Raw genomic sequence first — 16217 nt, 5'->3', positions numbered from 1 at the left:
CCCCCCCCCCCCCCTCCCCAACCAAGTGATCCCCCTTTTATACCAGCGTGCGTCTAATAAACACGTAATGCATGTAAACTGAAACAATATGTACAGTTTGAAATGGTACGTGTATTTGAATTGGCTTCAGCTCTTTGAAAAAAACAAATGAACACATCAAGGTTTTTTTCCCCTCGGCTGCTTTCCTGTTAGCATCATCAAGGCTTTTATTTTGTCAATAACATATGTTCATTTTACATCAGTGACGTGCGTGTGTGTTCACACGCGCCTGTCCCCCCATCTGTTGACATTGTCATGCGAGCGATGAGGCAAAACCGTTCATTTGTCAGACAACAGGTGGGGGAGCAGAATGGAGGAGAGTCAGGGGGGGGGGGGGGGGGGGGGGGGATAAACGGGAGACTGCATGAAGGTTAATGACAGTAATGATTATATTAGTGTGAGGGACGAGGTGGCCACAAGACCACCCAGACCTTCCTCTGAATTTAAACATTTCGAACCAAAATAGCCAAAGACATGAAGCGATTCAGTATATATGAAATGTGTCTACAAATTTACTCAAGTGAAATTTTATAGTATAATTTTTTTTTAGGTTGAAAAAAAATAGCTGCCAAAAACAATAATTTTGAGTGTTTTATGGTCCAAATTCCCCAAAATACATGTTTAATTAAATGACTAACTACTTTATGTTGAAAAATATATACAACAAAATTAGTCTGTAGTCATCCTCATTGAATTGTTGAACCACTCGCATGCAATACCGTTTATCAACAGTAGAGGGCGGCATCCACCACATTCCCTACATAAATGGCTTTAGAACCTGACACTTGCTCCATGTATTTATGATGGAATATTGCAAAAAACCCAAGTTACTGCTAAATGTAGTTAGTTAGCTAGCTAGTTAGTTAAATTACTCACTAAATACAAAATATTTAGTTTAGCAGAATAAAAAGAGAATATCACATATGCAGTAGAAAAAAAACATTGTACAGGAACAAACTAAGAATTGGAAAATAATGAGAACAAAAAATGAAGCAATAATTTGTGTTAAAATAAATACATTTTATGCAAATAGTCTTCATTAAGCCACGTTTATTTGAGATGTTTTGATGTTAATAAATCATTCCGTTGCGTCTAATTGTTTACTGAGAATGCCTGACATGGACACATATGCTAATGAGCAACTTAATTAGGCCACTCAGGTGAGTCAGAGCGGTGGTCATTAGTGCTAATTGCCCTGCTAATAACTTACACAAGTCTGTGTGTACGTATGTGTAGACAGGACATGTGTGACCTACTTGTTCATGGCCCTCTGCCCCCATCCTTCTGTGTGTGTGTGCGTGTGTGTGTCATTTGTTGTCCATCATAACCATTAGCATCCTCCCTGAGCATGAGCCTGGCCAGCCAATCAGGAGAAGGCGTGCTTGTCAGCAGGTGTCGTCAAATGGCGAGCCAGATTTATCAAAGTGACAGAGCGCGCCGCACAGCGTGACAGCAGCATTTATCTTTCCCCATCTCTCATACGCACACACACACGCACACACACGCCACATGAAAGTCACATCAGCTTGACTTTATTTAGTGCAGGATGCAAAGGATGCTCCTGCCTCATGGGGAAGAAAGGGGGGGGGGGAAGCGAGAGATGCTGGGATACTTCTTGGATTACTTTGAGAATGTGTACTTAAATATGAGAATATTGTTTCAAATGTACATGAAGATTAATACGGACTTAATATGGACTTGACTTTCAAGTTAAATTTGTTCTGTGGCCATTCAAGTATCTCAAATCCATTTTCTCAATTGAAATAAATGGAAATGCTATTAATCCGTTTCAAACTTTTTTTGTAATGTTTTTTTTTTTTTTTTTTTTAGGAAAAACAGAAGGGCTTGACAAAAACAATTGTATACTGTACCCACCAAAAATACAAAAATCACATGTCCGAGAGACATGTAAATAGGGTGGCACCATTAAACAAACACGACATGCTCCTTTCGGCCTATGGCCGGGCGAAGCTAATGTCAAAGCTTTTGCTAGTCTTTGATGGGACTGTCTCCCTGGCAACATGGCCGCCACCTTGGAAAGTCTGCAAACCTGCTGTAGTCGGTCCTGTGACAGCAGCGTCAACAGTATTGAATTGGCCACAATTGGCCAGTGTTGCATCATAGCACCATTTTCTGGCACAGTAGAGCAATTCCAACCAATTGCGGCCAATTCTGAAACGAACAGACTTTGACAGCTATTGTGCAAACACAAACACGATTTTCTTTCAGTAAAATCTGGAATCCGTTCCAGTTTTGTTAAATCGAAGTTACACTGTAATTACTGTACGTGCTGTTTTGGATATGTGCCTTTAAGGGGCGTAGCCGAGTGTGTGTCAGTGGGAGCTAAAGTCAAATTACCCCTTGTGAGTGTCCTCATTTTGATTTTTATGTTTTTATTCATGAACGTGAGTGGTTGATGAAGGTGATGAAAGTGCCTCAATGAAAGTGGTTTTATAACCGATCAACTGGTCGATTATTTAAGGAAACAATATACAAGCAAATAACAGCAAAAAAGGGCGTTTGTGGGTGAAATTCCACATTTGAAAGCAATTGGGGACCCCAAAATGGAGTTTGTGACTTTTGAAACTCATGATAGCCTAGTTTAATGTATATTTTTGTCACCCCCATTATTTTGCTTTGTCTGTCTATGCACTGCACGTGTATGTGCCCTTTATTCTCTGTGTGTGTGTGCGTGTGTGTGTGTGTTATTGTGCATTCAGAGGAGACAGTGATATACGATTCGCTGCAACTTCCACCGTCAGACAACATCACATCACACGCTCGTGTCAATGTGTACACACACAAACACCCACACCCACACAACGAGGAGTCTGAGGCGATAAGGGGTCTTTGAAGGTGGAAATGAGTTTTGGCGCCTGGCTGCTCCTGTCTTGCAGGTCATGTGACTAAATCCTCCAACATAACATGATAAGACAGCTACTCCATGCATGTATTTGTGTGTGTGTGTGTGTGTGTGTGTGTGTGTGTGTATGTGTGTGTGTGTGTGTGTGTGTGTGTGTTTGTTTGAATGACTGAGAGTGTTAGAAAAGTTAGTTTGAAAGCATTTCAATCATGACTGTGATAGCCTTTCAGTGGTGTGTGTGAGATTGTTTCTGTAGTGTGTGTGTGAGAGCTTTTCAGTTGCACGTATGAGTGTTACAGGATTGTGTGTGAGATTGTTTTCGTAGTGTGTGTGAGAACATTTCAATAGTGTGTGTGAGTGTTTCAAGAGTGTGTACAAGAGCATTTCAGTGTTATGTGAGAGACAATCCTGAATTATGTCCCTGACAGCCCCTCATGGGAATGAGTTTTTATTTTTTGGAATGCATTTATCCAGTGTGCCTCTCTTGTGGCACGGTAATGTGTGGCAGATAAACAGCTTTAACACACATGCGCGCACACACACACATAATATACCAGTTCGAAAATCACATCTGTGCCTCTACATGGAAGCCAAAAGGTGATTGCACTTTAAATTGTTACCTGGCACAAATTAACAAGTCGATTCCTCACTGTTGCCGAGCTGTTAATGATCATCAGCAGCAGTGAGTTTTTTTCATGTGGAGCGGCTGGCGCCATGCCCACAAGTAAACCTTCATTCAGTGTTAGAAGCAAACAAGAAAACACAAACAGGATGTATCCCCTACCATCACTGCTGCTGCTGCTGGAGAGGTGATTCAGGCCACTTTGTGTGTGCGTGTTAATGATGTCTTTTGCACAGCGTGAGTCGAGACCATCGGAAAGGCAAATGCAAATGGACAAGCTGGAGAGGAGTGTAGTGATGTGATGTGACTGTCTTGCTCCGTCAGGCCCGGAAACACTGCAGAGTGACAGCGCATGCAGGTCACTCGCTTCTAATCTCCTCCTCTCTGCAGTCAGCCTCCTGCTCATGCTCCTGTTTGACTTTTTTATTTTTAGGAAAAATAATTAAATTCATTCAAGAAAATTCATTCAATTAAATTTATTCCTAAATAACATTTAGGAATTTGTTTTTTGTTTAGGAAAACCGCAACCTCCATAACATGTTAGATTCATCGAAGGCAAATTTTCTTTATTTTCATAAAATAAGTACATTCGATGTTCACAATAACAGTTAGCTTCATTGGTGGCTCAATTGCCTTCAGTAAAACATGTATTTTTGGGTCATTGAAGACTTTAAATGTTCACGACAAGATTTGTAAAAACAATATCTTGTAAATTGTTGAATTCACTCCAGAGACCTGACAGTTTGTATACCAAAAAAAGCTGAATTTCGACAAAATACTGTTTCAAAAATTGTATAGTAGCCAACCGAAGCTGCTTCCCAATGCCCTCCCAAAGAGGGTAAGTGATATAAAAAATGTATGTGTGCATGTTAGCAACTTAGCACTGTGCATGGACTTTCCTCTTGTCCAACAGCAGTCAGCGGCCTTGTTTGCCCCTCACGAGTCGCATCCACTCAAACCGAGCCCTCGCCAAACTTTGCTTAACCAAACATGCGCTCATCTTCATTCATGCGTGTCTTCATCTTAAATTTTTCATCGCACCGTCTGAACTCCTCAGCTTTTTCCGCTGAAACCACAGTTCATCACATGCTCTCGAAATCTTTCCACTCGAGCGCGAGTCGGGAAACTGTCAAAGCCGGCGGGAGGCCAACGCAGATGGAGGAGAAATGGACGGATGGACGGACGGGGTGGTGAGCGTTCAGGGATGGATGCAAAAGGGAGGAGACGGGAGATGGTGGAGCTGATCTGTCTGTTTGAAGATAAATAGGGGTGGCAGTGGAGTGTAGTAAGGAGGGCAGCTATCTGTAAACACACAAACAGATGTGTGTGTGTGTGTGTGTGCCCGCGGCGAGGTGGTAAAAGGCCACGGCTGATTGGACGCTGTAGGCTTATTTGGGCCCCGTACTAGCCGAGCGCTGCTTGTTGGAGATGTTTGGATCCGAATGCGTTCATCCGTGCGCACATGAGCGAGTGTAGGTCATCCCCTCTGCTCTTCCTCCTTTTAAACTCACTTTGCACTTCATCATTTCAACTAAACCTCACTGCATGTCAGCGCTGTCCGACGGAAACCTCGTAGCTCCACTTTAGGATTATTTTGTTTTAAACATTTTGAAAACAGGGCTTTAGAATGTCATATCCAGAATATAATAAGTTTCTTTTCCGGCTGCGAGAGCTGTCTTCAAAACATATTTCCACCTGAGATCACACCTCCGAGAGCTTTCAATTTGATTTACTCACCCATAGTGGTGTCAGCCTTGAATCCTAAATGTAATGTTTCAAGCCGATGATCGCCTGCAATGCCTATTTTTGCCCGAGTCTTCTTCATCGTAGACAATATATCAATCATGTCATCGCCCACAATTAGAGGTTCAATGATTAATCGTCAATTATCCGATTCTCTAACGATTCAGTTCTTTTGGAAAATCGATGAATCGTTTTGCGCAGACGGTATACAGTAAAGTTCAGATAGAGTAATCCAAGTCTGATGAGTGTGTTTTTCAGAAATGTGACAAAATATTGATATCTCAATGTAATGTCTTCTTTGTTTTGACATGCCAACATCTTAAATGGATATCATTGCAACACCCCCAAGAAGGGAGCTCACTGTCTTTACTTGATTGCACTGAACCAATTGCTAAATTCACCATAAAAATCAAGTATGTAACTTACCAACTGAGAGCAAAATAAACAAACATCTAAAAAAATATCACTGTCACAGGGATTATTGGAAAATACTTTGATGTATAACAGTTTGTTATTGCTTCTGGGAAAGTTCCCCAATATGTGACATTCACGCTTGTCATTAGGCATCGACAATTTGTCCTTCTGGTTTTCCGTCAGTCTATCTTCTTCTCTTGCCCTATTTTGAACACGCACACACGCGCACACGCACGGACACACATTCCCCTGCAGTATATAGTGTGCTAACAGAATAATTAGTTGTGCTTGATGTCTCTGACAGTTCTAATCCTTCTAAATGGCCACCACATGCCTCCCTGCTCAGCCCAGGGCGAACCACATGCACACACGCACGCACACACACACACAGACACACACACATGCCTGCATAATGGCCGATGTTGCGATTCCATCTGTGTTTAAAGTCTGTTGGAGGATGGTAATATTTCATGTGAAGCAAACATTAGTGGCTTAACATCAACAGAAATAACATACATCACCAGACACACCATTAGGTACACATGCAATGGAGCTCCAAATGCGCTTAAAAGTGGTACTGACAAATTTTCTAAATATTTTTCATTCCACGGCAAAACTGAAACTAATTGGCCTCGCTCTACCACTACTTTTGAATGGGAGTGTAAAATGTGACGTTGGACGAAAAAAATTCTAGTTCTGTCACACAGTGATGCATTTACTAACCTTGACAAAGAGTAAAATTTCCAGTCCACAAGAGATCATGTCCGAGATTAAAATAAATACCTCTTGACCTCACACTCCATCAGACACACAGAAATACTTGGCAAGATTTTGGTCTTGGGTGGAATAATCCGTTTCTAGATGTTAGTGAGCCGTATCAAAAACTCTCAAAGACGGCGGCCAATTCTTTCAAATATTTTCATAGAGGTGGAAAAAGTGTCCATGTGACCATTAACCTATCACGTGTTAAGTAATTATGTGACCACACACACACATGCAGAGATCAAACATCGGTCTCGTCATATGCTTTGAATTAGGGTCAAGTTTCACACAAACACACACACACACGCCAGGGTGTTTGTTTTACGTGAGAAATGTTTGTTATGATGTGGGTGACATGATCAGGGTGTTTTCTGAGGGTGCGTATATATATGCCTGTATAGTTTGGCACAACATTGCGGTCATTGTGGTAAGACTTTGTATGCACGCGTAGGCGGGCGGTTGTGGTTCGGAACATTTTTATTTTCTTTTTCCCCCTCAACCGCTGACCCATACGATACGAGAGGTTGTGGGCTAATGGGCCCACCCACAATCAGGAAGTACACACGCGCACACACACACACACACAGACACACACACACACTTATGCTTGCATCATGGCTGTTGTGCTCCATCTGTATTTATTTACACACACATACACACAATCACGCACACAACACACATATACACACACACACACACACACACAGACGTTCCTGTTGCGAGGACACAATGTTGAAATCGACCGCATAAAACAAAATAAAAACCCTGAATTTGTAATATTTATAATATTAGTTTATTCAAACTTTGAGGCGGGGGTGGGTTCTGTGGTTGTCTGAGAAACACCTTTTTTCCCCTCAGAGCAACATTTTCCTCTTAAGTTGTGGAAAAGCAATTTCACTGATGTGGGCTTCAAAATCTGCACCGCTGGTGTCACATGCATCATTGCTAACAAGTTGAGCATCCAGCTCCCTGCTAAAGTGCTCACAGCTACCACACTGGGGCCTGACAATTGTGGGTTCTGACCCTAAACACACACACACACACGCGCACACACACCATTGCAGAGACAGTCTGTCCCGCATCCAGAGATCTTAGAATAGACTTTGAAACATTGAAGGACAACAAAAGTCAGTGGCACGTCGACACGCTAACACAGTCTGGCCAGGACTTAAGTCTGTCTGCCTTTCATTAGGCACTAATTCCCCAGGGAGTGTTATACGCACACATGTACACACAAAGCACACACACATACTCTCTCTTGCACACTGAATGCATCAGCAGTGGTTGCTGACCTTTTGCAATCAATGTTGTGCTTTGTTTTAAACTAATCTTTTTTTTTTTTTTAAAGAAAAATAGTTAAATATCCAAGATTTGTTTTCTAGTAAAGAAGTTATTTTCTTATTAAGTAGTTTTTTTTAAAACTCAAATTTGTTCGCAATATTACATATTTGTTGGAATTTTTAAAATAATTTGCTCTGGAAAAAAATAAAATAAAAAATACTTGTAAGTTTTTTTAATGCTTATTTTTAATTTGAGAAAATACTTTTTGGCTGGCAAAAAAATTATTATTTATAAGAACAAAAGGCAAATTATACAAGCATAACTCTTTAGATCACATATTTCAAGAAAAAAAATAGCATTATTTTGACATCATAATGGATCCCTCAAAACAAATCAATACATGAGATTTTGTCTAATTGCTGCCAAAGTGTCACTACTTTTTCCAGACGTGACGTTAAATTGTGATTTATTATTTATTTTGTGATCTCAATATGTCAGCAATGTTTGCAAACTTTTTTGCAACAACAGTAGCGCTTTTTTCACATCTTCCCAGAAAAACTGTCCAACAAATGTAACAGTCGCATAAAGACAGATTTGCAGTCTATTCAGTATGTGTATTGAATCGCGATGCCTGTGGGCGACTAGCAAGGTTACAAAAAAAAGCAAAAGGGCACCCATTGCGGTGCAGAACTACCATGCAAAATAATTCTTTTACAGCACGGGTTCGTGTGAAATTTATTGCCAGAGTAAGAGTGATAACAAACAAATCGATTCCGAAAGGGCGGTAAAAGAACTATCGGGTGCGTTCTTTAACGCTAAAACTCATCAGACATGCTGTCATGTGTTTCAATGCTGATTTGCAGCTTTTTTTTTTCCATGAACATTATGTGGATTGTCACAGTTTGAAGTAGTAGAGCATGATGATTATTGCGCCAAAGGAAAATCGTGAATCGATTGTGTAAGCCACAGACGTGGTGCTTATCGTCACTTGCTTCAAAGCATTTCAAAATAAACACAAGGGCCCTTTGTTCGGCCGTCCACACATTGATCGAACTTACAAGTTTTCGAGCCTTGTTGCTGTTTTACCGATGTTTTTTTGTTCGAGCCGTGCCACTCGCGCTAGGCATCATTTTGGAGAGCGAGCTACAGTAAATGTAGCAGCACTGTAGAAAAGTCCTTCCTCTCCATTTTCAGTTTGTTTTTTCATGGCTTTATTTCCATGGAGGGTTTACGTGACTCTCTTTCCTGACAACCTTCAGCGGAGGAATTTTTGCGATGAGAGATTTGATTCACCTTCTGCGGCTTTTTTTAAAAAAAAATTTTTATATCACCTCCCCAGGGCATTAATTTGAAATATTCTGAGAGGCATGTGTTCACGTACTGACTCGTTAGTTACTGAGTTTGCTAATGCAAAAATTGCATGGGTAAAATGAAAGCGCCATTAAAGTTTGGTGCAGAACAACCCCCCCCCCCCCCCCCCAAAATTTAACTTTTAAAGATGATTTCACTCACTTTTTTTTCTTTTTAATGCTTCACATTCAAGTACAGGAAAATCGGCTTAAGTACAGTAACAAAGTTTCAATAGTTATGACCCACATCTGCACACAGCAAATGTGTTCTCCTCCTTTTCTGGATTCTTCCCCTTTCTGCTTTCAATTCTTGCCCGCTGCCTGGCTCAATATCCTGTTTGAGCCAGAAAGAGCAGCGCTCTTCTTTGTGGCTAATCGCTGCCATCACGCAACCATCTCCAGGAACATCCGGATCGGTCGGCGTTATCCGACCTTGTTCAAATCTATCAGGGTTTCAAGTGTAGGCGGCATCCCACACCGAACGCCACATGAGCCCAGAGTCCGTATTTAAACGTTCCGAGATCCCCTGAGCAGATAGGAGGCTCGCCATTACAGGCTAAGCTCCTCTAATAGATTTAGAATTGATCTGTAAAGTGGCTCACAAAAAAAAAAAAGAAAACACAAGAAATGACGACTACTCACTGAGCCCATTTGATTCTTATTGCTAACCAAAACAGGAGCACATAAACACAATCAGGTGAATCTAAGTGTGGCCTTATTAAAGTGAATGCTGTTGTTCACAAACTCTCACCCTATTCTAGCTGCTGAGAGCTAAAGTGGGGTAAGTCCATTTTTGTCATTTTGCAGGAGAGAGATTGAATTTCTTTTTATGGAGGCAATAAAATTCATATTTAGACCTCGGCGACTAAAATAATGATTTTGGGGGAAATGGAGTGAAAGCAAAGCCCATCGGGACTGCTACGAAACGTAAACCTCACATCTGCAAGTCACAATTCACGATACTGAGATACTTTGAATGGTCAATTCAAACAGTGAACTTTGTTCTTTTCTGTGTGCATTTGAAAATTCAAATATTTGAAGTTACTCTTCTGTACATTCGCTGAAAAAATTGTGCCCCTCCATCACAAGTTCCCTTTTTACAATGACTCTTACTGCATTTCACGTTAGTTGCCCTCATGCCGCCATGTTTTTTGTTTACATTTAAAACACTCTTAATCAGTTGAGATATTTCCCAACAGTCTCCAAAGCGGCATTAGCCTCTCGTCCTTAAAACGTAACCACCGCAACTAAAAGGTGTTACTCATGTACGCAAGAGGGTCAACCTATTACATGTGCTCCTTAAATGTGTGTACACGTCTATGTTTGTGCGTCTATCTTTATCTTGAGTACGTGTGGAAGCTCAGTTGTGATTTGACCGCATTAGTGATTACTTCAAGGGGGTCACAAGAGTCTCACTGTCTAAGCCTGTCTCTTGGATTAGCACCACGGCCGAGGAGAATGTCCACACGTACACCCACACACATAGTCATTCGTGAGGAATTGTAAAGCCCATAACAACTTCAGTAATAATAAAGTGGCTAAATTCCACGATTACAATAAAATAAATTATTTATTTAATGGTAAATAAATTAAAAAAAAAAAAGCCATGATTGTAAACATATTTACATTGTAGAATGCAACAAATATGGGATGTATGATAAAGAGGCATCTGCCCATCCCTGGTCTAAACAGATATTTTTCTTCCCCCTTTTGATACTCCACACACACACACAAACACGCCTGATGACTGCGAAAACCGTGCAATTGCACTTCAACCGGACAACAAGCGAGATAATAAAAAGCACCAAGAACAAAGAGAATGCGTTTCAAGAAGTGGCGTTCCTACTGTAAAATGTAGAAGCTACAAATCAGCGCTGACTTTTCTTTCCAAACATAAAAGACGCGTTGAGTGCGCTTGAGAGCCGCCACTATTTTATTTTCTGTTTCATCCTTGCTTAGAGCGAGGACAAGAGAGGCTGCTTCAAAGGAAAGGTAGTGATGGAGGCAATGAAAATAGAGAGAAACAAGGCCAATATTCTCGAGTTTGACTTGAATTTTGTGGTTTTGGTGAGGAGAATCACGAGAGACATTGTGCTTTTCATCTTTCTCGCAGTCTAATACTTCATCCAGACACAATCAAAGGAGACTTTCACAACTGCCGGGAACAGCAGCAACATTAGTTGCTTTACACAGAGGATAAAGAATATATTAAAACAACGGCACTTTGATGCTATTCTTTATCTTGGCTATGGTGTTTCTTATTTGTCTTAGCATTAAGCTAGTGAACTGAAAGGCAAATCTTATGTGGTTGTTTTTAAGACACATTCAATTCTGTTTTTGATTAGTTTTACTCTGAACTGTTTACTGGGAGTGATATAGAACAGCTTGAAGTCTTTGTTGTGCGACGATGAGACAATGTGTGCCAATGACTATACAACAAGCAACGGAACTAAGTTTGTATTTCCTTTTGTGTGTTTTGCCCACTAATTTGTGGCCTGCGCCACACTGAGAGCTGTTTTTCCTATTTTGGTGACACATCCAGCTCCAATTGCTTTGTTTGCAAAAGCAGAATTCCTTTTGTGGCTCATTTGTGTTGCAAAATGATGAATGTTGCGGTCCACTACAAAACAATGTATTTGTCCACATGGCGTTTGAGTCCCATCTGTTGACATGATGTCTTCATCGCGACGGCTTTGCGTGCAATTAAAGTGATTTATTGGGGTTGTTGTCCTTGTGATACAACACAGGACGTGTTCTTGACACACACACACACACACACAAACACACAAACAAACAACTCTGTCAATGCCATCACACAGTGCTATTGTTGTTATTGTTGTTTCTTTCCTCCTCAGCACACATCTGCTGTCAATGACTGTCTCCGACGTCAACTGCTTGTGTGTGCATAGTCATGGACCCGACAGATGAAGTTGACCTCACAAATGTCCACCTTGGAATGTACAGTGGTATGTTGACTTAAGTGACTCAACTATTACGTTTTTCGAGATACAAGTCATCGCATGGGTGATTTTTTTCCTTTTGGCTTGTCAGTAACAATTCGAGATAGACATAAATAAAAGGCAGTTTTTAAATGGGGATTTTATTTATTAAGGGAGAAAAACAAGTCTATTCAATGCTGTACTTGGCTCTGTGTTGGGAAAAAATACTTGACCCCTGACCCTGAAAAGTGGTTGGGCCACCTTTGTGTTGGATTGTTGTCTCGTTGCAGAACCCAAAGAACCCAAGTTTGCTTCAGCTTGTGGTCACAAACCGATGACTGAATGTTCTCACTAGTCAGTGATAATAAACTGAAGAACATGATTAGCAACATTAAATTATAAATTTAAAAAGGCGGAACAAGTATTTTTTCCTCACAGGGTCAAGTAGCTTTGAGTTGTTCATTTACTTAAAAAACACCATCCAAAATTTTCCAAATTTTCTGTAAATTACACTTGTTTGATGATCAATAAAAAAAATAAAAAAATAGTATCCAAAAAGATGGAAAATACTTTCACTGTCTGCTTCAAGTTGTTTGAAGGTTTATAACAACCGTAACGTCTATGCTCATTTCTGTTAGACTGCTTCATATGTTAGACTTTAGCTAAGGGGCTTTCGTTAGATGGAATTAAATGGTTTGATGAGACATCATGGTGTTTAAAGTGTAATAGTTGTAAAAACAATCTTGTTTTTGTGTCAGTTTTACAGTAAACTGGGAGTAATACATTCTGGAAATAGCTTCAGGCAAGCTTTGCTTTTTAATTGGGAAATTGTGTGAATGAAAACCGTCGCTAAGCAATTTTTAAAAAGCGTGTTCACTGTTCTACTAAGTTTTAAGCACGTGGGAGCGATAAAACCACGTATCCTCGGGTTGTACCAATTGCGGTTCAAACTTATGACAAACTCCTGATAAACAGGGGGTCAATATTTTTCACATTAGGTATAAAAGCTGTCAAAGTCATTCCTGCCTTTTTGTCCATATGGAATTGGGCATGCAATGTTGACCTGGAAGTTTTCCTTTACTTTCTTTGGTCAAGGAGAAAAAGCAAACATGCAAATGTAGCAGTATTATCTCCATTTTGTTGCCACGGCCCTTAATCTCATCTTCCTCGTCTAAATACAGAACATCCTCATCTTGTGTTGTTGATTGTTTGCGTTTTGAGTGATACGTTCACTGCAGTGTAATTGGCCCAACATGCTCAACTTACTTGGACTTATTCCAAGTAAAACAGATAATATGATCAGGGGGGGGTTGAAATGTCATATCAGGAGAGATATATCAAGGAAGAAAAGCGGCCAGCAGGCTCCATCTGGATTCGATGGTGTGTGCAGCGGTTCTGCTCCACATGTTGCCTTTGATACGCTAACAGCTGGACCCGATCAAAGTCAGGTTTTGTGGTGTGTGTGTGTCTGAGTGATTAGATGTGTTAGGGCCCTTTTTATGTGTGTACTTGAGCTCCACACTGTGTCACTTCCTTGTCAACTTCTTCATGCAAAACCAGCACATGCACACATGCACACATGCACGCATACACACACACACACACACGTGTTTCCCATTTAGCGTTTTAATTTCCCTCCTTCTCCCCTCTTCCTCTTGGCTGTTTAAACAGCCGGCGAGCTGCCTGTAAAAGCCCTGATCTGTTTACATGATAGGCTGCCCGGTGCGAGGCTGTTTAATGCACTCTCATAAATTATACAAGAACTCTCAGCACGCTGGGTTTGAATGAGCACCATGCCGGGCCTCCTACCCACACCAGAAAAACGGTTTTGCATAGCCACGGGTTCTGATACGAGCCCAACTGTTATTCCTTGTGGTATACCTACAAAGTAAAACAAATCTTTGAACGGGTTTCTCAAACAAATCCCCTGGTTAAAATATTTGAAGCATTTATTTGACGTAAAAAAAAAAATCACATTAATTAAATGAAAAATTTGGTCCCTACATTTAAAGAGTTGGTTAAAAATATTAACATTTATTTTGAAAACAAATCCCAGCAGTAAAATTCCGTTTAAATAATAAAAACAAGAAACTATAACATAATGCTTTAAATTAATTAATTGTTTTTAATTAATTAATTGTGTACAGTGTAAATTTTGTAGATTTTTTTATGATGTCATGTAAAATAAATTTATATACATTATGATTGTGAAAAACATATTTCAAATTTCATCCAATATCTCAACTCATTTTTCAAAAGTTCATTTAGCTACCAAAGTATCCATTCACTGTGTGATGGGCTGTTTTCACATGATACAAACCACATGTTGTGTTTTGCTTCCCTTCCTACAAACCTGTAGGGCTCACATTACTTCAAATGTCTGCTGTTGTGCAGCAACCTTTGGAATCCCTTTTTCAACCAGTGTTAAACTGTTTGGTTTCGCTTTGCTCACATGGAAATAAAGTGTAGTAAAACGGTTAAAACATAACCCACCATCACATTCCTAGAAATTCTTTTAGCACGCCTTTTCTCTGGGGATGAAGTTATAATTACATTAGTCATAGACTTAGCAAAGCAACATAAAATAAAGCATTTCATTTATTATTTAATGTTCCGCATTCCAAATTGTTAGATGAGATCTGGCAAAATCTTCCATCTTCCAAATAAGACACTTGTTGCGTTGTCATAATCGTTCCAAGATAACATCACCAGAAAACTATTTTCAAATTCATATTGTCTGATTTTTTACCTTTGGAACTAGTACAAGCTTCTTCAACACACTTTGTAAAAGTGAGCATTATTATTTACTGCTTATTGCACTTTAAAAGTCTGTAAACTGTTATACAGCACCTCTATTTGATTTGTGCTTGGTTATTCTTTATTGACGTTTAAAACAATACCTGAACCGGGCACAAACAGACAAAAAAAAAACCATTTACACCTACGGACAATTTGGAGCGTTCAATCAGCCTACCATGCATGTTTTTAGAATGTTGGAGGAAACCGGAGTACCTGGAAAAAACCCACACAGGCACGGGGAGAACATGCAAATTTTACACAGGAAGGCCAGAGCCGTGATTGAACCCTGCCCCTCTGAACTGTGAGGCAGATGTGCTAACCAGGGCACCACCGTGCTGGCCATTTAAAAAAAAAAAAAACGTGAAAAACCTGTTGTGCCAGGTGCGTGTAATGCAAATCATAATTTATGCGTGTTCGTGACATTCTGTCTGACTGTGAAGTTGATGTCCTCTATAGATCAACACAACACGGCGGAATCAGACATGGCCACGTGACATATACTGATAAGATAAATGCTAGTGCAGTGCGTGACATGGTGGCTCACATGATAGGGCCTTCAAAGATGTAGTGCGTGAAATAACCCTCATCTTGCTCAGATGAAAATCGCTAAATAGTGTGACATTTCAGCGAAACACAACCAAAAGGAGGAAAGCAACAACTAAACAAAGAACAATAAACAATATTGCTATCGGAGCAACGTTGCAAGCTGTAAAACACATTTTTCATCTGAACTTGATGAATGATCAATGAACTTTACTAGATTTTTTTTTTGGGTGCAGATTCCGGATCTGCCCTCATTTTTTCTCTAGTACATCGGATTTTGATAATAATAATAATAATTAAGTACATTTATATCTAAGTAAATTTTGAACTTGCCTATGTTTGAAATTTGCATATTAACTTCGAAAGCCACGCAGGTTTCATGCAATGCGGACAGAAAAAAAGCACCACTTGACGCACAGGCATGTGGTAAGAGTTGCAGATGTGGGCGGAGCTTAAGCTATTCAAATGATTTCCATTTGAAATAAAACTTTAGCCATAACAAAAGGACTTCAACTTCCATGCAAATCACCGTCTGTTGACACACACACTCACACAAACGCACGAACACACACGTTTTCATAGAAGTTCACACGCAAACACTGGGATCACTCCGCAAAGCAGCTCATTCAGTCATTATCTGTTAGAGCCTCTTATGTCCACTCCAGGCCCGATGAGCGGGTCAGCGCTATAACAGACACTTCTTCTCCTCCTCCTCCTCTGTCAAAACAAAGCCCCCCGCCGTTTGTTTTTCAGCCCGCTAAATCACGACGAAATGGGGGGCATCATTTGCAAACCAAATGAGGCTCGTATGGCTTCTTGTCCCTCATCCAAAGCAGGGGCTAATTGTGCGCTTCTCCCACTCC

This window comes from Syngnathus acus, chromosome 9 (assembly GCF_901709675.1).
Source record: "Syngnathus acus chromosome 9, fSynAcu1.2, whole genome shotgun sequence".
NCBI classification, from domain to species: Eukaryota; Metazoa; Chordata; class Actinopteri; order Syngnathiformes; family Syngnathidae; genus Syngnathus; species Syngnathus acus.
The sequence above is the reverse complement of the archived record's forward strand: the minus strand, read 5'-3'. Positions refer to the sequence as shown.